At 48.9% G+C, this 22,989-nt stretch overlaps 1 long non-coding RNA gene across 17 annotated transcripts in view; it reads left to right on the top strand.

Moving 5' to 3' along the window:
* LOC113242353 (uncharacterized) overlaps positions 1-22,989 on the top strand; it is a 277,321-nt gene that overhangs the window by 187,360 nt on the left and 66,972 nt on the right. The window contains exon 5 of one of the 17 annotated variants that reach the window (XR_008958201.1): positions 20,609-20,621. The exons of the other annotated variants lie outside the window; for them this stretch is intronic. This is a non-coding gene — a long non-coding RNA (uncharacterized LOC113242353). Of the gene's footprint in view, positions 1-20,608; positions 20,622-22,989 lie in introns of those variants that run through there. 17 annotated transcript variants of the gene reach the window in all.

A 22,989-nucleotide genomic window follows, 5' to 3' on the forward strand; every position in this document is an offset into this window, starting at 1 on the left:
GTCACACAGGATTCTAGGAATGACTCCTTTCCAGTTTCCTGAACTGGCTTTAAAGTCACCTCACAAGTGCATTTAAAAATCACACTCCACACAATCAGGAGGTCTGCTCGACACAAACTCCTCAACAAATGGTTCCCGGCAGGAGCTGTTTTGGCAAGTTTTGACAGTTTTGAGAGACTTCATATCAGGTTAGGTGTTCTGAGGTAATTAAGCCTGTCTGGAGATAGAGAATCCACAGGAGGAGGCCTTCTTTCTGTGGGCGTGTGCCCCCGGGGCAATGAGCGCACAGATCCACGCTCAGCATTTCTAACTGTGCTCTTCCCTCAGCCCTGGCTGTGGAACCTCCGCGTCCAAATGCTAACGCCAAGGGAACATGTCCCCAGACTCAGCTGAAGAAAACCCTAAACCCCAAGAGACATTTCTACCAGCCATCTGAATGTTGGGTTTAACCTTCTACCATTTGCAGAAGTTTTAAGAACATACAAAAGTTTTGCAAGTTTCCTATCTCAAACTTTTATTTTAAAAAGTCAAAGTCGTATACTTGGTCAATAGTCTACCAAATGAGGAAGATAGTTAACACCCGAAGGCCATGAAGGAGTCCGCCATGACGCGCTGTGTTGACGAGGGAGCAGCAGAGCGCCTGAGGTGAAGACTGTGGCCTGGCTCTCAGACAAGAGGTCATGCCACGATTCCATGTATCTTTTCATTGACAGAAGTTTTCATGTTACCTCGTGTAATGTTCTAAACTCGGGGGTGTAGAGGGGATCCTCTCCATTTGCTGATGAGAAAACTGAAGCCCAGTGAGGTGAAGGGGTGCATTCAAGGTGTCACAAGAAGAAGGGGCAGCAGAGCAAGGGTTCTCACCCTTATCTTCGGACCCTACCTACTGCTGTTCATTTTGCCACACCGTGCCTTCTGGGAACAGTGGTTGTCCTCCTGGAATTTTTACATGGGGAAAAAACGTAACCCCACAATGTAATTTCAGTGGGGCTGGTCTGCACATTCAAGGGTGAAATGACAAGCTCTGTTTTAACCCTAAAAGAAGAGGCTTTTTTTTTCCTTCCACTCCTAGGTCAGGATCTGTATAACATCTTACCGTTCCCACTTCATGTTTCCAGGACTGTAGTTAACTTCATGTTGAGTGAGTGGATTTTCCATTGTTTGTATTTTTCTGAAGCAACGGAAGCTCTTTGTGTTTTTTATGGCAAGACAGGTGTTAAAAATCCTCAGGAGGGGGGCACCTGGCTGGCTCAGTGGGTAGAGCATGCGACTCTTGATCTCAGGGTTGTAAGTTTGTGCCCCACATTGGGTGCAGATGTTACATAGTAATAAAATCTGAAGGGGTGCCTGGGTGGCTCAGTCGGTTAAGCGTCCGACTCTTGGTTTCGGCTCAGGGCATAATCTCAGGGTCATGAGATCGAGTCTGGCTTGGGATTCTCTCTCTCCCTCTCCCTCTGCCCCTGCCTCTGCTCCCATGCTCTCTCTCTCTCTCAAATAAATGAAATAAATCATGGGCACCTAGGTGGCTCAACCAGTTAAGCAGCTGCCTTCGGCTCAGGTCATGATATCAGGGTCCTGGGGTTGAGCCCCGCGTCAGGCTCCCTGCTTGGCGGGGAGCCTGCTTCCCCCTCTCCCTCTTCCTGCCACTCCCCCTACTTGTGCTCAATCTCTCTGTCAAATAAATAAATAAATAAATAAAATCTTTAAAATAAAATAAATCTTTAAAATTAATTAATTAATTTAATCTTTAAAAAATTAAAAATTATCAGGAGCAGGAGGGTTGACCAGAAAAGGTACCGGGGGTGGGAGGGGGGAGAGGACGCACTGTTGACCTACCAGAGCGTGTGGAGTGACTACCCTTAGCCAAGAGAGTTAGACACATTCCCACGTCCCCCTGCAGAACAGCTACGTAGTCCGCAGACACGAAACTTCAACAGGGCGTCCCAGGAGGAACACGGCCTATGAATGCTATGTGGGATTGGAACTTGTAATCTCAAAGGGTGACTGGCAAGGAAGAGTGGTATATTCTCGGATTCCGGGAGCCATGTTGTTCAAGTCACAGCTGTGAGCAGGTTTGTTTTCCGCCATGTATTTCCACTGCAGAAAGGGAGGTCACTTTTTCTGTGGGTGGATGTTTTCCTTTGGGGAGCCCGGCCAACGAGAGGTCATGCCGCAAACGGTCACTCGCAGAAATGCCGGAAAAGCAGGGCAGACAAATGCCCTAGTTTTCCAAGGAGCAGACTGTGTAAGCCATAGGAGGGTACTTCTGATGTTCATCTCTGGCAGAGTCTCAAATGAGTTAGCAAACGGTGACGGGACATAAAGGAAAACTTTGTTCAAAGGTCAACCTCTGGACTGACTCGGTTAGCTTCCACTCCCCACCGGGGCAGGGAAGGGGAGACCCCAAAACAAGGAGCAAACAGTAGACTTTTCCAGGAATTAGAGGAGAAGTTCAGGACTCCCTGCAACAAAAACAACCTCAAAATTCCCCCGGAGGGAGACCCCTGAGATCTGGGGACAAGGCGGCCTTTCCCATGATGGAGGGAGGGATTATCAACAAATGTGCGGCCAGGGCAGTTGGCTACCCGCTGAAGAAAGACTGAAGTATTAAAAATTATATAGGACGATATGTTTATGACCCAGGAGTCAGTGGGCAAGGCTTCAACTCAAGCAAGACACAAACCACAAGGGCAAACAGAAAGAGTGATGTCAGCTTCATCCAAATGTGGAACTTCTGATTCAAAATCAGAAATCACTAGAAGCTGAGATACAACAAAACTGAGAGCAAAGCTGAGATGCAACGAAATGGGAGAAGATATTTGTAACATAATATGTGTGTGTGTGTGTGTGTAGACACATACATCTACATATATACAGAAATATATGCATGTATGCATAAATTCTGGATTATTATCCTGGTTCTATCAAGTACGCCTATCCATCTGTAAAGAAAACAGACTAAGACCAACAACTCAATGGAAAAGCGGATAAGGAGATGACCGGCCAATTCATACAAAACAAAGGAAAGTGGGCAATCCAGAGATCTTGCTTTATCTCTACAGTGCAAATTGTTCCAATGAGAGCTTATTCTCATATAAATTTCATAAAGAAAAATAAAGAAAAAATTACCTGAAGATTAAACCCAAGCAATGTGATTTATTAGTTGGCCAACACATAGGAAAGGCGCTCTTGGTCTATAAAATATGAGCCTTTTTGGGTGAACCTGAGCGACTGCAGGGTAGCAAGGCCAGAGCCCCACACAGACGAGGCAGGGAGGCTGTGGGCAGCAGGGTTCAAGGGGAAGGCCAGCCCCCGGTGCCTCCGTGCCTGGGAGCCTGCACAGGGCTCACCTGTGTCCAGGGTGCTGATGAGGACGGACTCCAAATTTAAGACCATCTGACCACCATTCTACTCTGTATGCTGCAGTAGATATATGCAAACCTTGGAAAGACTGAAAAGCATTTTATTCCCCCTTCCAATGTATAATTTTAAAACCACATTTGAATGATCAATGTTGAAGTTCCATTGAGAAGGAGGCTAGAATGCGCTGAGTGACCTCAGCTTTCAAACTGAAAAAGCATCAGCCATAATCCTTGTCTTGCCCTCGTTTTCTCTCTTTGATTTTTTTCCATTCACCCAATTTTTCTATTCTCTTTTCCCCCATTCATCCATTTATTTGTTCTTTAATAAAGAGTTGTATGCACCTTCCAAGTGTTGGCTGTGCTGGCTTCCAGGAGACAATGACAACCTTGTCCCTGATTTCAGGTCAGCAGAGGGGAGGCTCCGAGCTAGGTATGTAAGGAACACTGGAAAGATGACATTGGCAGATGCTGGGGTCTTTCTGGAATGGGTGCTGAGCTGCCCTAGAGGCCCCGGAGCAGCTGCAGGGCCCATATCATGCAGGCCCTGGGATCCTAGCAAAAGCAAACTCTGATCCTTGACCAATCGAGATCACTTCGAAGGCTTTGGGGCTTCTTTGGAAGGAAACGAACATTCCCTGAGCTCCTGCTCTGTGCTGAGGACTGGCCTAGTATAAATAACCCCCCTCCCCTGCTCCCTCCCCTGCCTCCCATCTCAGTCCAGTCCCCCTCCCCTCCATGACACACTCCATCCCTGTATCTCGAGGGCTCTATTGAGAGATGCACTGTATGTTTTACAAGAAAGCCCATACTATTGGAGGTCTACAAAGGAGCCCACATGAGAAAACAGTCCTATCAATCCCCAAAGCTTAGGAACAGGACACGCCAGCAATGTCCTGCACGTGCTCTTATTAAGCAGCGGTGTTCTTTCTGGTGGGGGGGGGGCTACCTTTGGCTCTGGTTTCAGTAGTTACTGGGAGTAAGCTCCTCTACCATTCCAGAAAAGCAAAAATAAGAATCTCATTCAAAATCCAATCTGGGGGACACCTGGGGGACTCAGTCGGTTAAGCATCCGACTCCTGGTTTCAGCTCAGGTCATGATCTCAGGGTCTTGAGATCAAGACTTGCATCAGGCTCTGCGCTCAGCAGGGAGTCTGCCTAAGATTCTCTCTCCCTCTGCCCCCCCCACTAGAGCTCTGTCTCTAAAATAAAGAAATAAATCTTTAAAAAAATCCAATTTAGGCTTTCCCATATCTCTAAATTATTGAAATGTGTGGACCTTAGATCTTAGCTTCTCCTTCCTTTTTTTTTTTCACTTAGAAGAAATTGGGCTCCTGGGCTCTGTCTTGTCAATGACGCTCAGTACCTGTGCTCACAGGCCTCACCTGGAAGTGGTGTCTCACCTGTTCTCTGGAGTGCGAGGACCTGGGATGAACAGAATAGAGCAGTGTTTTGACTGACCCTCTTGTCTGCGTTTCTGCCCCTCCACTCCCTGCCATAGAGAGTGCCACGTAAGACGCCCTGTCCTCTCCTGAGGTCCCCTTAGCCGCTGAATTCAAGGTGAATGTCAAATTCCCCTGCACTCTCTGAGCTGCCCTCACACTCTGGGGTTTCTCTCTCTCTCTCCTTAATTCTCTCAACACCATCTCTTTGGTTCTCAATAATTCAAGACTTTCCAATCTGGTAGTAACATTGACACCATCATAAACCCACCATCCTCCTGGCCCACCCACCTAAAGTTTCCAGATCCTTCCCTGCTCCCTGCCTCCAACCCATTATCTTCCCAGTGGGGCACCCTTACACATATAACAATGTGTGCTACTGACACCATTTTGTGCTCCTGGGTCCACAGGGTGAGTGTGCTGGGGTCAGGAGGGACTGAGAGAAGGATTCAGGGGAGAGAGGGCCCAAGAGACTGCAAGGAAGAGGCCCAGCGAAGCCCTCTCAGAGGAACAGGGTTGCATTGGAACCTGACAGAAGCTAGGGGGCTGAGAGGGTGTGTTCAGAGTGGGGCAGAGGGCCAGCTCCCTGGAGGATGGGGGGACACGATGCTTGGAGCAGCTGGTAGGTGCAGGCCCCTGCCAGGCCGGTGGTAAGAAAAAGCATAGAAAGGAACAGGTGGGGCTTCTGGAAAGCTGCACGGAGGGGCTTGGACCTTCCCCAGTGGGCCGTGTGCACCTCTAAGGACTTTGAGCAGGAATCCTTTTCACTGTAATTATTTTTTTCTCCCATCTTTGGGAATAAAAATTGCACCGTCAACTACTCGTCTATAAAAAACTTCGCCATATTCTCTAAGCATACTACCGCCCTCTTTTTCCTGGCCTGAATTATCCTCTGGCCTCTCCGTGAAAGCTCAGTTTCGCACCCCCGCCAGCGTTCCCGGGTGGCCTCTCCTGGCATCCAGGCCACCCAGCCCTGTTTTCAGCCAGAAGCAGGAGGCGGGGTTGGGGATGTGCACAGGCTTCAGTCGCGTCTCTGCGGCGTGCATTTTACCAGCTGAGCTCGGGACTTTAATGCATGATCAGGGTCTTCTGGTTCCGGAGGCAGGGTCGGTGCCGGTGCCTGGGAGCGGGGGTGGCGGTCGGGCGGGGGTCGGGACGGCGCTTTCCGCTCTACTGGTTCCCGATGAGCCACTACAGAATTCAGTGTTTGTTTTATACTTCAGAACAAACAACAAAAACTCGTTAAATGTTTATGTCAAACGCAGCTTGAATTTTACCCCATGTGCGCGTTACCCAAGGGGATAAATTGCCCTCCTGCGAAACCTGGACGGTCAGAACTGAGAAATCGCCCTGCCCCTGAACACAGGAACTTTTATTTTGCAACTCCTGTCTCCACTCCTCAATGTCTGGTTTTCTGTTTGGGAGTCTCCTGGGGTGATGGTGCCACCAGATAAAGGTCGTAATGAAAGAGGGAGGGCGGGCGGGAGCGGTGGGGGCGAGCGGTCCCGGGAGCGGGCGGGGCGCCGCGCGAGCAGACCTTCTCCCCGCCCGGTCTAGGCTGCGGGCGCGCAGTAGGGCTGCAGCGGGACCCCGCTGCCCGTGAATGCTCGCTATTCAGGAGCCCGGGCTTTTGTTCGAAGTCTGGGCAGCGTTCGGGAGAGCCGAGAACTCGCTGAACTGGTCTGGTGACTAAGGAGTGGCGAGCACTTCCCCCAGGGCCAGGACTCAGGTGAATGAAGTCATCAATATTTTCGGGCAGCCCTAATCTGTGATTAACTTTTATCTCTGCAGTAAAATAACAGCCTCCTTTTCAGCCTGGTAACGAGAAGTAGTTGGCTCCCCCGAGGGGGCTGTTTCGGGCGGGGCTCCCCCCACCGGGCAGCCCCAAACAGAGGCAGCCTTGAACCAAGCTGCTGGGGCGCCCCAGGGGAGAGCGCGGAATGGGGGCGTGGGGGAGGGCTCCGTGCGAGGGGGAAGGGGTCCTCGCAGCCCAGGCCCTTGTGATTCCAGTACACCCAGGCGTGCCGACCTCCAGCTCCGCTCCGCCAAAGCACACAGGCCACCCTCTCCCGTCCTCTCTCCCTGTTGAAGGCTCCCCACCGACCGGGCAACCCTGATAAAACCGTCTAGTCCTTTGTGAGGGAGCACGGCCCCTGAGAAGGCCTCCAGTCCATCCTCTCCTCCTTCCGCCTTTACCTTTGCAGGAGCCTTTTGATTTCTCAGCCCCCATCGGGTCGCAGAGCACGCAAGCCAGGGCTGTTTCTCTCAAGTCCTATTCCTGTTGCTCCCCTGACTCAAGGTCCTGCTGGAGGGACCCTTGAGCCTGGCACTCAAGTCCCTGCCCAGTCGGGCTGAGAACTTCCGGTCCTCAAAATCAAAATCCTGGGGAAGGTAGTAGGGGAATCAGACAGGGAAACCCTATTTTGGTCTATATTTTGTTTACTCCTTTTTTTTTTTTTTTTTTTGTATGTCAATTAGTTTAATCTGGTATCTCTCTTTTTTGACTTGCCTTTGTTTTATTTACTTATTTATTCATATTTTAATTCCAATGCAGTTAACATACAGAGTCACATTAATTTCAGGTGTACAATACGGTGATTCAACAATTGCATACGTAACTCAGCCCTCATCAAGATAAGTGCCGTCTTTGTTTACTCAATATTGATGGCGACAAACATACCAGAAAGTTTACTTTCCCCTTCCCTCTAGTGGTAAAACAACACAGCCAGCACAGTGTGACGTTCACACACAGCTTTCCTGCTGGGGAGACAGTAGGGAGTGGTGGGGACCAGAGCTAGGACTAGAGCAGGCCCAGCAAGGTGCCCACGGAGCACATTTTAAGGAGGAACTCACAATCAGGGTCCTGTAAGTATGGAGTCGGCACCTAAAATGAATGCCTCCTTAACTTTGGCTCCTGGGGCCTCATTTGCCCCGCCCTAGTCTGACCCTTTCGGGGACAGTGGTAAATCAGAGCATGGACCCACCCAAAGGAACGGGCTGCCAATCAGCTTCAGGTAGTTCTTGCCAAAAGGCAACACTGTGGTCCCACTGCTGCTGGCAAGTGCAGAGTAGGTGCTCAGTGATGTCAAGTGACAAAGTAGACTTTAGACATACAATTATGGATAGGGAGCCGGGATGAGTCTTGCGTTCGCGTCATTCTTTATTCAAGGAGTGAGTATGAACAGCAAGCTGCTCAGCTGCCCTCAGCCCAGGGAGCCCTGGCTGCCTCAGGAGACGGTAGGCTGCCCCGCTGTGCCAGGTGTCTGATCGCAGGACCCCAGACAAACTCTTCATGGAGCTTCACTCCACTACTCATTAGGCAACAGAGTAATAGAAAGGCAGGAAAGAAGAAAAAAAGAATTATTTAAAAAGCATACAAAACACATAATAGTAAAATAATAATAATTTGAAATATATCAGCATAGCAGCTATAAATAGACTTAAACTTACCCTACTCCAAGAAAGAAATGATCACATTGGATTTCTAAAATATCCAGCTATATCCTGCTTCTGAGAGACCATCTAAGACAAAACCACACAGACAGGCTAAAAATAGAGGGATGGAAAAATATACTCCATATAAATGCTAGCAACAGACAAACTGTAATATAAGGAGAGAAACCAGATAATAATCAAGACACCAATTCTCTCAGAAGCCATCATTGTTCTAAATGTATATGTGTCTAACACATGCACACCCCAAAATATAGTAAGCAAATTGACAGAATTATAAGCCAAAGATTTTAACTCATCTAACTTTATCAGACATTGATAAACCAAACAACTGAAATAAAATATTAAGATGTGAAAGATTTTGGAAAATAAAAGAAACAGGCATTATCTAGTGGTTGTGTGTGTGTATGTGTGTGTGTGTGAAAGTATTTAACCAAAGATACTCATCATTGTCTTTGGAGATACACAGATCATTTAAAAATTTGACCGGGGCACCTGGGTGGCTCAGTGAGTTGGACGTCCCACTCTTGTTTTCGTCTCAGGTCATGATCTCAATGTCCTGGGATAGGGCTCTGCGTGGGGCTCTGAGTTCAGTGTGGAGTCTGCTTATCCCTCTCCCTCTGCTCCTCCCCCACCTCAAATAAATAAATAAATACATAAACAAACAAACAAACAAATAAAAATCTTTAAAAATTTGGCCACATAGTAGGTCACAAAGAAAGACTCAACAAATGTCTAGAACTCACCAAAATCACACAGATCATATTTTCTAAGTATAACCCAATTAAATTAGAAATCAATAATTCAATAATTCGATAATCAATAATCACATTCATATGTTCAGGAACTCAAATTATTCATAGTTTAAAGAGAAAATTCAAATTTCTTTGGGACATACTGATAATAAACTTATTATATATCAAAGTTGTGGATGGCAACTAAAGGATATTTAAGGTAAATTTTTTAAATGAATGAATTTATAAAATATAGGTGAATTAAAGTAAATGAGCTGAATATTCAAAATAAAAATCATAGGGCACATCCTTAATGTGATCAGAAATATCCACCAAAAATGGAAACATTCTAATTAAAGACTTCGGAAACATGCACATCAACATCCGGGGCAAGACAAGGGTGTCCGTTATTGACGTACCGGTATCCTGGGAGCCATACTGAAGGCAACAGAACAAAAAGAAATAAGAGTGAGAACTGACCCCAAAAAAAGCAAAAATGTCCTTCTCTCCAGGCAGTATGATAATCTATGTAGAAAATTCAAGAGGATTTTCAAATAAACTATTCACATGGAAAGGGAGTCCGGCAAATGTGCTAGGTGTAATACTCGTGTGTACAAATTAGTACCATTTTATGTTATTAATTAAACCAATTAGAAAATATAACAGAAAAAAAGATCTCATTTATAGTAACAACTAAAGTTCTAAGACGTCTCCGTGTACATTTCATAGAAGATGAACAAGTTGTTTTGGTTTTGATTTGGTTTGGGGGAGTTTTTTTGGAGAAAACTCTGAGATGCTGCTGAGGGGATAAGAGAAAATGTGAGCGAGTGGAGTGATTCGTCGGGTTCTTGAATGGAAGACTAGGTCTATTTAACAAAGATGACAGTCACCCCCTAATTACTCTGTAAACTCAATACAACTTCATCCCAAATCTCAAAAGGTATTTTTGTTTTGTAAAATTCAACAAGCTGATAACCATCAAGATGAATTATAAAATTATAATAATTAAGAGAGTAAAATATCAGTGCAGAGATAGCAAAGAGATCATTAAAAAAACAGAAAACTCAGAAACTGACCTACGCATATGGAAATTTGATATACGACAGGAGGGTTATTGTAGATTAGTTAAAAGAAAGGAGAGGGTAGGTTCATCGAATAACTTGGGAATAATAGGTTATCCATATGAGAATCAGTTATTACTTACATCACGACACACGCAAAAATCACTCTTATGTTTACTAAATGCCCAAGTGGAAAGAGCAACTACTATAAAGAATTTAGAAGAAAATACAGAAGACTATATGAGCTCAGGGGAAGAAATTATTTTCTCAAACTGACAAAATGACAAACCTTAATTCAAAAATTCATAAACTACTTAGTATAATAAATAGGCTGACATTACGTTTTTAAAAACATTGTTCGGGACACCTGGGTGGCTCAGTTGGTTAAGTGTCTGCCTTTGGCTCAGGTCACGATCCCAGGGTCCTGGGAGCGAGCCCCTCGTTGGGCTCCCTGCTCGGCAGGGAGTCTGCTTCTCCCTCTCTCTCTGCCCCCTGCCCCCTCTCTCTTGCCTGCTCTCTCTCTCAAATAAATTTTTAAAAATGTTAAAAAGAAAAAAAGGAAACAGATAAATTCATTGTGATACTTTAATACAACAGAATATTATACAATGGCTAAAATAAATTAGAACAGCATGTGTCTGGTTAAATCTAAAAACAATGGTGAATGACGAAACTTAGTTTCAGAAGGATAAATAGTGTAGGAGAGAGTCCCACAAATTTTTAAAACATACAGAACAATGCTGTATTACTCATGGACGAGCACCACAGGAAAATCTAAAACTTGCTTGAGACTAAAACACGCTAAATTCGAGACTGCGGTGTCTCTGGGAGGTAGGGATGGGGAGGGAGAGCAAGGAAGCCTTCGGCTGTGTCCGGATTGTCTTAGGTACCATTTCTTTAAGGCCTGAAACGAATGCAGCAAGACACTCAGACTTTAATGAAACCACGGAGTGTGCAGATCCTTGTTATATTCTTCTGCGTACTTGTTCGTTCCTGTGCTTAAAATATTCCCCCCAAGGAGTGCACAGAGAGTGCTGCGCTCCGGCGAGGCTCTCCAGGAAAGGCAGGTGTCGGAACGGAGACGCTGGAGGTGTAAGCGCCCCCAGTACCAGGCTGTGACCCTGTGTTCCCACCTGCTGGGGAGACCCTCGCAGAGCAGCCGCACGCAGAGCCCCAGGATGGCCAGGGCAAGCAAACCACGGGGCTGCCCGATGCCGTGGACGCCCTGTGGTACGTTGAGTCTGGGACTGTGGGACCCCAGAGCCCAGTGACCCCACATCGATAGGAGTACAAAGGAGGAGCCCCGTCCAGCTAGACACAGTCCGCGCGGGGCCCCATGTATGAGGCCTTGGGGGTTGTGCGGACTTATTACTATGCACTGTGACAGTATTTTCTCCAGAGCAGGGTCGGCCCCATCCGTTCAAGTGAGTTCATGTTCTATTGACAGAGAAAGATTTGAGTCACGCGTGCAGGTTGACCCTTATGACCCCAGCCTGATGAAACTCTAAGGGGTATCGCGGTGTCTTCCGCCAAGAGTTGGTCAGCATTTCATTTGCCTCGTTTCCGGTCATTCCCAGCAACCTTGTCTTTGGCCTCATCTGGCGTTCTGTGTGGCTCTGGAACACAGAGATACTGACAGCAGAGGGGTGGAGAGAAAGGAGGTGTGAGGGGAAATGAGGGTTATCAGGTAATGAGTTCCGCCCTCTCTTGCTCTGAGTTGTGTGTACTTTGTTTGGGGCGGGGGGAGTGCTTTTTAAGAAAAGTATTGGACAGTACAAATATTTTCAACATGTTTCTTTAATGGATTTGAGAAACGAGAAGAGGCCTGGGGTGGTAGCAGGAAGTAAGCCAGGTTTTCCAGGGGGGCGACAGGTCCCTGGGACTGTTCTCAGGACCTGAAGTCTCTGGCCGATGGCACTCACAGGGTTTTGTGCAGGTGCATGGCATGGAAGGGACAAAATCTGGGCGGTTTGTGCTCATCTCCAGCCTGTGCGTACGGAGGAGGAGACGCGGGAGCGTATTCGGATGCACTTTCTTGAAGTACGTAGCTTTCTGTAGTTGTCTCCCGGTTGTGCTATGAAGCCAGCCAGAGGCAGCTGTCTCTCCCCTCCTGGTGCTCCCCAGGGATCCTCACCCTCGGCTGGGATGGCCTAGCCTCCATCAGAGCTGGGACAGCCAGGGAAAACAGCTGCTGACCCAAGGCGAGTTTACAGGTAACAAGCCGCAACTTGCCCACGCTTTTTATTAAGAGGCGCACAGACACTGTGAATTCTGTGTTGTGAGCAAGAAGTCTCCTGGATAAAGCCTGTGTCCCACTGCATGCCCAGCAACCCGGGGAATGAGGGAAGGAGGGACAGCACAAGGAATAGGGACCTTCGGAGGAGCTCAGACACTTGGCCCTAGTCATCTCCCCATCGTGGCCTTGTCATTATTGATTAAAAGGCATCATGGGGCGCCTGGGTGGCTCAGTCAGCTAAGCGTCTGCCTTCAGCTCAGGTCATGATCCCGGGGTCCTGGGATCGAGCCCTGCTTTGGGCTCCCTCCTCGGTGGGGAGTCTCCTTCTCCCTCTGCCTTGCCTCCCCCCCCTCAAGCCTCTCTCTCTATCAAATAGATAAAATAATATTAATAATAATAATAAAAGGTGGGCATCAAACAAAGCCAAGAGGGACAGCCCAGCCCATGTCCACACCATGAGGCCCCACGTTCTGCCTTTGCGCCATTGGCGCCTGTTCTGGGGAACTTCTCCAACACTAGGAACCCAGAGGTGTGAGTTGGCAGAAGTCACGGGAATATTTGGAGGGTAAACCAGATGATGTCAATCAAATTGCTTTGAGTCTGGAAACAAAGTAGCTGGCTGTTAATGAAGGAGCCTCTCTAGGTGCTTCCCCACGAATGGAGCGAACTCAAGAAGTGAGGGAAAGCCGGCTAAGGAGACTTCCGCAGTGTGGTGGAGGGCCAGAGGGATGCTGGACCAAAGCGGAGGTGTGCAAAGCACTGAAGACACACACAGACCAAAGACCCACACGCTCAGGTCCTGGTTAGGGAAGACATCTGATGGCCTTCCGGTGTGCAGGGGCAGAGATCTGGCTGGAAGGCTGTCCCCGCGTCGGGGGCTGAACGGGAGCGAACAGAGGCAGCCCGTCTCCGCCCGCTGGCACGCTCCCTTCTGCTTAGTCCCGGCCTCCTACGCTGCCCATCCCTGGGGAAGCTGACACTTTCAAGATTAGCACATCATTATCTTCATGTGTCATTTCGTTCCATCTGTAGTTGGAGTTTATTTTACAGACAAGATTTCAAGCCCATTTTAATCAAAAGACCATGGTTACAACTGTGCCTGCTCTGGACTGCCTGCCTGCCTTCCCCGACCAGGCACTCGGATGGGGCCCCTGCAACGTTATCTTCTGGAATGGCCTCTTGCCTCATTATTATGGTCGCCATTTTTACAGACAAGGAAATAAGCTCAGAGAGGTAACGTTGTGTAATTCAAATCACACAGCACAGTAAATGCAGACAGTGCAAACAGCCAAATTTTAGTCCCCAGCCGTTCTTTCCATGGCTCTGCACAATAGTAGGATTTAAGATAAGAACACCAAGGTTAAATATTAAATATTCTCCTAGAATCCACATCTGCATGAAAGCAGAAACTCTGTTGTAGAAATGCCCATTTTTATGTCTGGAAAGTGCATAGTTGGAAAATGATCAAATACAGAAATCCGCAGGGAGGCTGTGCGGGGCTTTCTTGGCTCTGATGGCTGTTTTATAGGAACAAGGACCAGACAACTGCCCCCCTCTCTCCAGCAGTCACACCCCCCCCACACACACACACGCACTGCTTGGGAAGCCTGAGTGTCCCTGTGTGGTTTTCTCTGACATCAAATACATGGCTCCAACACCAATTCTGCAGCTCTCCAACACCAACTGGGTGTCCTGCAATTCAATTCAATTCTGACACGAACCACCAGGAGTCAAAGCAGACCCCGCCGGTGAAGGGCTCGGTCCCCCAAGGCTGCCCCCACTTTAGATGCCTTCTGCAAATGAGGTCCCCAGGCTATCCACACTTCTGCCTGGCTGACTGCAAATTCAGGGGCTCCCATAGCCCCTCCTCAGGTCCAGTGATTTGCTAGAACAACTCACAGAACCAAGGAAAGTGCTCTACTTACAATTACCAGTTTATTACAAAGGATACAACTCAGGAAAAGACAAATGGAAGAGATGTGTAGGGCAAGGCATGGGACCAGGGGCTCAGGGCTCCCATATTCTCTCTGGGAGCGACAGCCTCCCAGCACCTTCGTGTGTTCACCCCCAGAGAAAGTCCCCAACCCCACCGCTGACGGATTTGTACAGAAGCTACATTACATAGGGATGATTCATTAAACCATTGGCCATTGTGGCCTGAACTCAATCTCCGCCCCTGTCCCCTCCCAGGAGGTCACAGGTGGGACTGAAAATTCTAACCTTCTAAATGCCACAGTTGGTTTTTCTGGCTGTCCGGCCCCCACCCTGAAGCAATCTCGGGCCTCCGTGGGGCTCACCTCAGAAGCATGCAAAAGACAGTCAATCCTAAGGGCTTTAGGAACTCTGTGCCAGGAACGAAGGACAAAGACCATTTTTTGGTATTATCCCCCCTCTCTAAATGCGGCCCATGTTCGTCAAGGCACGGGCAGCCCAGACTCACCAACTCCTAGATTCTTTTAGTTTAACTCTCACAGGTAGACCTGACAGCTTTGCAAGTATTTTCCATGTCGCCAGGAACTAGGTCGCATTTTGATTTTGCATATGAATTTGGCCGTCTTTTCTGCAGGGAACCCGAGCTTCATTCTGTCGGGGTCAGAGAATCTACAATCCGCTAGCTCGTTGGAGAACTTACGATTTTCTTTGTATTCTAGTATGGCCATAGGCTCTCTGATTTTTTTTTTTTTTTAAAGTACATCCAGGGGTGCCTGGATGGCTCAGTTGCTTGAGCGTCCCACACTTGACTTCTGCTCAGGTCATGATCTCAGGGTCACGAGGTCGAGCCCCGTCTCAGGCTCCCGACTCAGTTTGGGAAAACTACTTGAGCACACTCTAAATAAATAAATAAACAAATAAAATCTTTTAATAAAAGAAAGTACATACACACATTTATTTATTTATTCTTTCATTCACTTATTCATTCACCCGTGCATTCATTCATAGTGTTCTTCAGAGCCTCTGGCTTTTCACAAAACCTGGGCGCGCTGAGTTCTTGTTGGAGGCTTATTCAATGCATTGCTCTTCAACTTTTTTTTTTTTTTTTTTTTTTTTTTAAGGGACACCTGCGTGGCCCAGTCGGTTAAGTGTCTGCCTTCTGCTCAGGTCATGATCCCAGGGTCTTGGGATTGAGCCCCGCATGGGGCTTCCTCCTCGGGGAGCCTGCTTCTCCCTCTGCCTGCTGCTCCCCCTGCTTGTGCACGCTCTCTGCTTTTCTCTGTCAAATAAATAAATAAAATCTTTTTTAAAAAAAAATATAATCCAATTTATTTTTAAGTAATTTCTACACCTAATGTGGGGCTCAAACTCACGACCCCTGAAATCAAGCATTGCACACTCTTCCAACTGAGCCGGCCAGGCAACCCTGTTCTTCAACATCTTAAATGTGAAAAGCTGCTCACCTGCAGCCCTAGCCTCCTGTCCTGATGGTGGCTGTGAAGGCAGGGACACTGCCCAGTCCCTTGTCTGATACTCACCAGGGCAATGACAGAGGCTGTAATCTCTCCTGTCATTTCTCTGGTTTTGGTCAATACGACTGAAAAACTGCAGAAAGGTGTGGGAAAAATGCACAAAATTACAACTGTAAGCTTACTTTAAAATAATAATGAGGAGGAAACCTCTTCCTTTTAGAGCCAGAAAGAACTGATTTGAATCATGGTTTCACCCCCTTGGTACTTAAGAACTCTGAGATTGCTCCTTAGCCTCTCGGAGCCTCTGCTTCCTTGTCTGTAAAATGGCAACAATAATGCCTGCGTCTCGGGGCTCCTGGGACCCCGCAGCCACACGTGTGGCCCACGCACGCCCTGCCCGGGCAGGGTGTGGACCGAGGGGGGGTGCTGCCTTGGCTGTCAGTTGATAGCAGGGCTCCGTCGATGTCAGCAATCCCTGCCGCCCTCGTTCCCCTCCCCACTGCACCCCGTCACAGTCCTGTCGCCAGGAAACCGGCAGACGACCAAACTGCTGCACCCTGAGGCCACTGCGGGCAGACACCAGCATCGGAGGCAGGAGTCCTTGTCACGTAAACGAGGAGACGACTTAAAGCTTGTGAACACTGACGGCTCATCTACCAAGCGCTCACTGCGTGGCAGGCACGACTCCCAGTGACCCCATGAGGCAGGTGTGCCCTCCGATCGTCCTGTTCTTACAGACAAGGAAACAGAGGCACTGACAGTCACTAACTCACCGCCAATCACTCCGTGAGCAAGCAGATCCACCAACGGTGAAATTCACTTTATATGAAGTTTAAAAACAGGCAAAACTGATCTATGGTGGTAGAGATCAGAATAGTGGTTTCCTAGCAAGGAGTGGTAGTGGTGGGCATGGGAATACACGTGCCCGCGCGTGCGTGCCCAACACGCACGCGTGCACACACACATGCACACACACCTACCTTTCGGTGAGCTGTGTGCATTTTGTAGAAGAAAGAAATAAGAAAATTAAAACAGCATTTAGAGGGCACCTGGGTGGCTCAGTTGGTTACGCATCTGCCTTTGGCTCAGGTCATGATCCTAGAGTCCCAGAATCAAGTCCCGCGTTGGGCTCCCCACTAAGGGGGGGGAGCTTGCTTCTCCCTCGGACCCTGCCCCCTCTTGTGCTCTCATTCTTTCTCTCAAATAAGTAAATAAAATCTTTAAAAAAAATAAATAAAAATAAAACAGCATTTAGAAAGGAAAAAAAACCAAACCAAATCCACACTGGCTGGTGCAGTCGGACTAGCATGAGGCTCTTGATCGCGGGGTTGTGAGTTCAAGCCCCATGTGGGGTGGAGAGCTTAGTTAAATCAATAAAACTTTAAAAAAAACTACAAATGCCCAAACATCACTGGTTGAAGTTCTGATCTAACTGGGTGGGGCAGCAGTCGGATTTAGAAGTTTCCTCAGCGAAGCCACATTGCCACAGGGTGGAAAACGTTGCTTAGGGAAGCCCCACTACAAAGCCTGGGGGAGCAGATGGCTGCACTTTGGGAGGACTCCACGTGCTTGGTGCAGCCATGTGGCTCCGTACCGCCTTCCACCTCTCTGTGCGAACCCTGAGCTGCTCTGGAAATCCTTTTCTGGATCCCTCAGGTGTTAGATGCTCACCCATGACATCGGCACCTTTCTCATTTGTACCTGAATCGCCCTTTCTTCATTCCTCACCCCTTTCTACATCTTGCCAGGCTAAGAAGCTGCACTGGTTATCTTGCACTATATAACAAATTACCCTAAAACCTGGCAGCTTAAAACAGCAAACATTTATTGTGTCCCACTTTCTGTGGGTCAGGAGTGTGGACACAGCGTAGCCGGGTGTCTGAAACTCAAGAGCTCTCGTGTGGCTGCAGTCAGGCCATCTGCTGGGGCTGTGGTCTCATCTGCAGGTTTGCCAGGAGGTGGGAGGGCCTCTTCCAGGCTCACTCATGGGCTTGTTCCTAGGCCTCCATCCCTCCGCACCGGGGCGTCTCCAGACTGCCTGGTGACCTTGAGACTGGCTTCCCCCAGGCTGTGTGATTCCCAGGGATTCCACCCAAGGTGGAAGCCACAGTCTTTGTATTATTTATTTATTTATTTATTACCACAGTCTTTCTATAACCTAATATCTCTGGGGGGAAATGGGGAGAAAGAAAAAGACACAATATTGTATGTTTCTGCTTCCCTCGGAGTCCTGGCAGCAGTGCTGGTGTTTATTTTCATGGTCCCACTTCACTGTGTGGTTTTCTTTTTCTTTTTTTTTTTCTTAAGATTTTATTTATTTATTTGACAGAGATAGAGACAGCCAGCGAGAGAGGGAACACAAGCAGGGGGAGTGGGAGTGGAAGAAGCAGGCTCATAGCGGAGGAGCCCGATGTGGGGCTCGATCCCATAACGCCGGGATCACGCCCTGAGCCGAAGGCAGACGCTAAACTGCTGTGCCACCCAGGCGCCCCCACTGTGTGGTTTTCAAATGCTCCTATGAAGAGAGGAATTACTTTCAAGGACCTTTTGGTACCTCATTTGGTTGGTACCTCATTTGGTTAGACCTCTCCAGAGCTCTTCTGGGGTGGACAGCTCTCCCAGGGGCCTCTGTCTGAACCCAGGGGCTTAAACACAGACAGTGGAAGGGCCTCATGAAAAACAGTCTGAGCGCCCGGCATCTACCAGGCCCCAAGCTTGTCTGGCTTGGAGAACGCTGGATATTGAGATAAATTGGGTCTGGGCTGCATGGGAAGTCTAGTGTGATGATTGCAAGAAGACCAGAGGGGTCAACTTGTCAGGCCCCCCCCCTCCAGTGCTATCAGTGATTTGGGGGGAGTTACTTGGCCTTCAGGAGCCTCAGTTTCCACAGATTCTTACCTGAGAGATTACATCTGTGATGCCCTCAGAGTCACACTGGAGCGTGAGTCGTACAGGCAGGTGAATGATGCCCCAGGCGGGGGTACTAGTAGGTACTCCCAGCGCTGTGGCGGGGACTACCCCCTAGGATCATGGCTCAGCCTGAGTCAGCCCTGACACGGGGCTCAGTGGCTGCTGGAGGTGGTGTGAGCACACATTTAGCCCAGCCTCTACAGGGGGCTCTCGGGAGTCCTAGTGGCCATGAACCACGGTCTAGAGAGGAGTTGTCCCGAGGAGCGATGGTCCCAGGGTTCATGCTCAGGTGCAGGTGGGTGCTGGGCCACAGCGGGCCGCATCAGGGCTCAGGGTCTGTTGGTCATCTGTCCCGAGGTCTAAGAGGGGAGAGTAGTCCAAATCAGAGCAGCCAGTCTCCATCCTGGTTATCTCCTTACATTTTCCTGCTTTCTTCTTGCCTCCTGGAACCCTTCTCAGGGATGGGTCACTTGGCCACTTCTTCCTGGCTGGAGAAAACTTTCAGGAAGTTGCTAATTCTGGGTAGATCTCAAGTTAGCCCCTGCCATAGAGTCTCTTCAGTTTTCCACCCTCCATCCGACCCCAAATCCTGCCCCTCACACTTCACATCCGGGTCCTGTCTCCCAAGTGATGGAATACCAGTGCATCAGCCTCAGTCCCAGCTGGGGGGCAGACAGTGTGTCCAGCTCCCGCAGGAGGCGAGCAGGGCCCAAGACGCGGGGCTCCCGCAGGAGGCGGCAGGTGCAGGCCAATGTCCAGTGAGCAGCGAGGGCCTGTCATCCTAAAGGTTCATGCCATGGGGTGGGGGCAAGTGTGGAGTTCTGCACCCCCTTCCTCTTCCTAGCACAAACACTATCCTGGATCATTCCCTTAGCCTCTTTTAGATAGTTTTCCTATCCATAAATCAGAAAAATATTGAGAATCTGACAAAATAATACATGTAGAAGGACTTGGAAAGCAGTACGATTCAATAACGATAAACACCGAGCATCTGCTAAGTGTCAGGCTATGCTCTGAGCACGAAGCCAAGACAGAGCTCGCATGCCAGCAGGCAGGCAGAACACACGCACGCGAGAGCCACAATCTACAGGATAACCGCGAGGCCCAGGAGACAGAACGAGAGGTCAGAGTCTGTGTGAAGAGGGTCAGGAAGGAAGCTGGCTCACACCTGGCTGAGATGAGCAGAGAGCTATGCATCTACCCGGGGAAAGAACATTCTAGCAGAAGGGTCAGCCAGGTTCCTGAGATGGAGGGGGTGTGTGGTGACGAGGTCTATGTGGGCACTCTGCCCTGGGGTGGGGGGCATGATCCATGAAACAACGCAGGGTATCTGGGGCACTACGGGGACACTTGCCCGCTGCAGCATTTAAAGGGGCCTTGGCTGACTTATGACAATAAGGTGTAAAAATCACCCAGCAAGAAGGTGATGTAGACCAACAGGACAAAAGCCGAAGTCCAGCTCTCTTCACAGCCCAGCCCAGCCCAGCTCCGACCCCGTGCCCCCATCTCCCAGCTCCCCCATCCCCAGCCTGCATCCTCCAGCGGCCAGCTTCTCTCTGCTCTCTGTCCAACTCACCTCCGGCCCCGTTCCTCTGTCTAAAATCTCCAGCCCTGCCAGGGCACCTGTTTTCTAAGAACCTCCTCACACATCACCACCTCCACGAAGACTCCCACCCTCCGGGGTTTCACCCAGGCAACTGGTGCCTCCACCCAGGCCTTCTCCTGCCCTTGAACACTCCTCCACTGCAATCCTTCTTGCCTGGGCCACTGGGAGGTTCCAGACACCCTCCTCTGGTCTATAGTGCGCCCAAGTGTGTGGGAAGTGGGGCGAAGAGGCAGGGGAGCGATTCCCTAGATGAGGCAGGGGCAGGTCACCCTGTGATGTGGAACCACCAGGCGGTCAAGGTACTCCTAGCAAATTTCCACTTCGATGTTATCTTTATGATTAGTGGTGACTTTATTTTATTTATTTATTTTTATTTTAAAGATTTTATCTATTTATTTGTCAGAGAGAGAGAGCACAAGCAGGGGGAGCAGCAGGCAGAGGGAAAAGCAGACTCCCCGCTGAGCAAGGAGCCCAGTGTGAGACTCGATCCCAGGACCCTGGGATCATGATCTGAGCCAAAGGCAGATGTTTAACAACTGAGCCACCCAGACACCCCCCTTTTTTTTTTTTTAAGATTTTATTTATTTGTTTGACAGAGAGAGAGGCAGCGAGAGAGGGAACACAAGTAGGGGGAGTGGGGGAGGGAGAAGCAAGCTTCCCGCCAAGCAGGGAGCCCGACGCAGGGCAGAGGCAGATGCTTAAACCAACTGAGCCACCCAGGCATCCCAGATTAGTGGTGATTTTAGTCATTGCAAGAAAAAGTGGGATGCTAAGCTTCACAGTTTACGGAACTGGCTTCATGTATATTTGGACAGTCCCACTCTGTTGCTGAGAGTTACAAACCACAGGCACTCAAGGCCGCCTTTCCTGCTGGGATGTTGTAGGAGATGCAGCGCCTCCTGGCAGGATTCCATGATTGCACGCTAACCGGTAAAGACGGGGCATGTTTTTGTGCCCACTCTCCTCTCACTTAGCACGGAGCCCAGCAACGTGGGGGTTCTGTGACTATTGAGCTGAGACACCCACCCAGCACCCCAGTTCCCAGTCTTCTCCCTTAGAGCCCGCATCCCAGCTTCCTCATGAGTGGTGAAGAAGGAAGCCAACCCTGACCCGTAGAAATAGTTGATTTCCTCAATCCCAAGGCACACAATTGTTCAGACTTTAATTATTCTAGAATCAGGATATGTCTTACAATTGGTTGGTATTCTACATGTGGTGTTTCTTTTTTCTTTCTCCCTCCCACACACACAAAAAAATAGCAGTTCTTAAAACAATGGTGTGTCTTACAATTGATGACATCTTAGAATCAAAGAAAATAGCAGTTAAAATCATGGGGTGGCACCTTACGGTCCACCCATGTCAGACTCCCAGGAGCCATTGTGAAAATCATGCTTTGTTCTGCTTTAAATGTCTGTTGGTGTGAACCCAGAGTGACTGGATTCCTAGAACCCCCAGGTCCGCTGGCCATGCCAGGAGCATAGGAGGCATAAAGAAGAACGTCGCCCGGTCCCTGCCCACATGTGGTCAGCCGTGCCAGTCTGGCCACTAGCTTTTGTACTTTCATTCCGGAATTCATTGAGATGGCTGCCAGCGATGAGAGGTAATCTCAGGACACACAGGCCTCTGTTAGGCCTTAGAATTGCGGAAGTCAGTGGCCAGAGTCGTATCGAGCCAGATGGGACACATGGGAATACAATTAAAGTGAAGCCAGCGTGGCTAGAGGGGGAGGAGGGCAAGTTGCATGAGGAACCAACATTGCGAGCAGGCCCAGGTTTGGGTGCTGGCCGCGTGTCCTGCAGAACCACATCTCCCAGAGTACATTCTTCACCATGCACTCCCTCAAGATTTTCCTTGAAGAAACGCATTTCACACCTCAAAAGGCATAGGAGTGCTGTAGGAATGTCACTCTCTTGGACAACCATACACATTAAAGGCACTGAGAAGTCCTGCCCCAAAGAAACATGGTGAACTTTTGTGTAGTATTTTCCAAACTTATTTGGTCACAGAACCCCATTATTTAAGTAACATCTTATAAATCTTGAGATATGAATTTTCTGCAGAACAGCCACTGGGCAACAGTCCTATCTGATCAGAACCTTTGGGAACTGAGAGCCATTTTTATCACTCTTCAGTTGATCATGGAAAGGAGAAAAACTGAGTGAAGAAGTGAAGGGCAATACTAGAAAAGATTCTTTCTGGGGTCCCAATCCATAGCCCTGGGCAGAGAAATGCACTGGGGGCGCCACGTGCTCACTGGCCTCCTTCAGGAAGTTGGCTTTGGCTCTCCCAAGTGTCCCCAGGCCAGTGGGCTCCCAGCACTGGTCTGACAGGTGTGTAAGCCAGGTGGTTGTGCCCAGCACAGTCCTGGCACACGGGCCCAGTTGCTTCCGGAAGGGCTTTTGCTTGACCAGGACCTTGCACACACAAAACAACAGCAAAACACAAGGCTATGCTCATGCACAAGGGTATTCTGTGGTTCGTCCTGGACACCCAGGACAGATCGGTGGAAACAAAGTACCATAGGGTGTGGGGTATGGAGCTGGTGTTCTCTGAATTAGGGATACCCAGGTGCTGCTTCGGGCTCTCTGGAGAGTTGAAAGGAAAAATGGTGGAAAACTCTGATTGATAAGCAAGTCCTGAGTGTTTTAGTTTCTCCGCAAGCCCTTGGTGACCACCAACTGTGGGCAGGACAAATAGTATTACCAAGTCCTTTCCATAGCGAACGTGTCTTTGATGCCCAGCAACCTCCAGGGGGGAAAAGGCTGCAGACTTGGCAAGGTAAGA

Source organism: Ursus arctos, unplaced genomic scaffold, assembly GCF_023065955.2.
Source record: "Ursus arctos isolate Adak ecotype North America unplaced genomic scaffold, UrsArc2.0 scaffold_8, whole genome shotgun sequence".
In the NCBI taxonomy this organism is placed as follows: Eukaryota; Metazoa; Chordata; class Mammalia; order Carnivora; family Ursidae; genus Ursus; species Ursus arctos.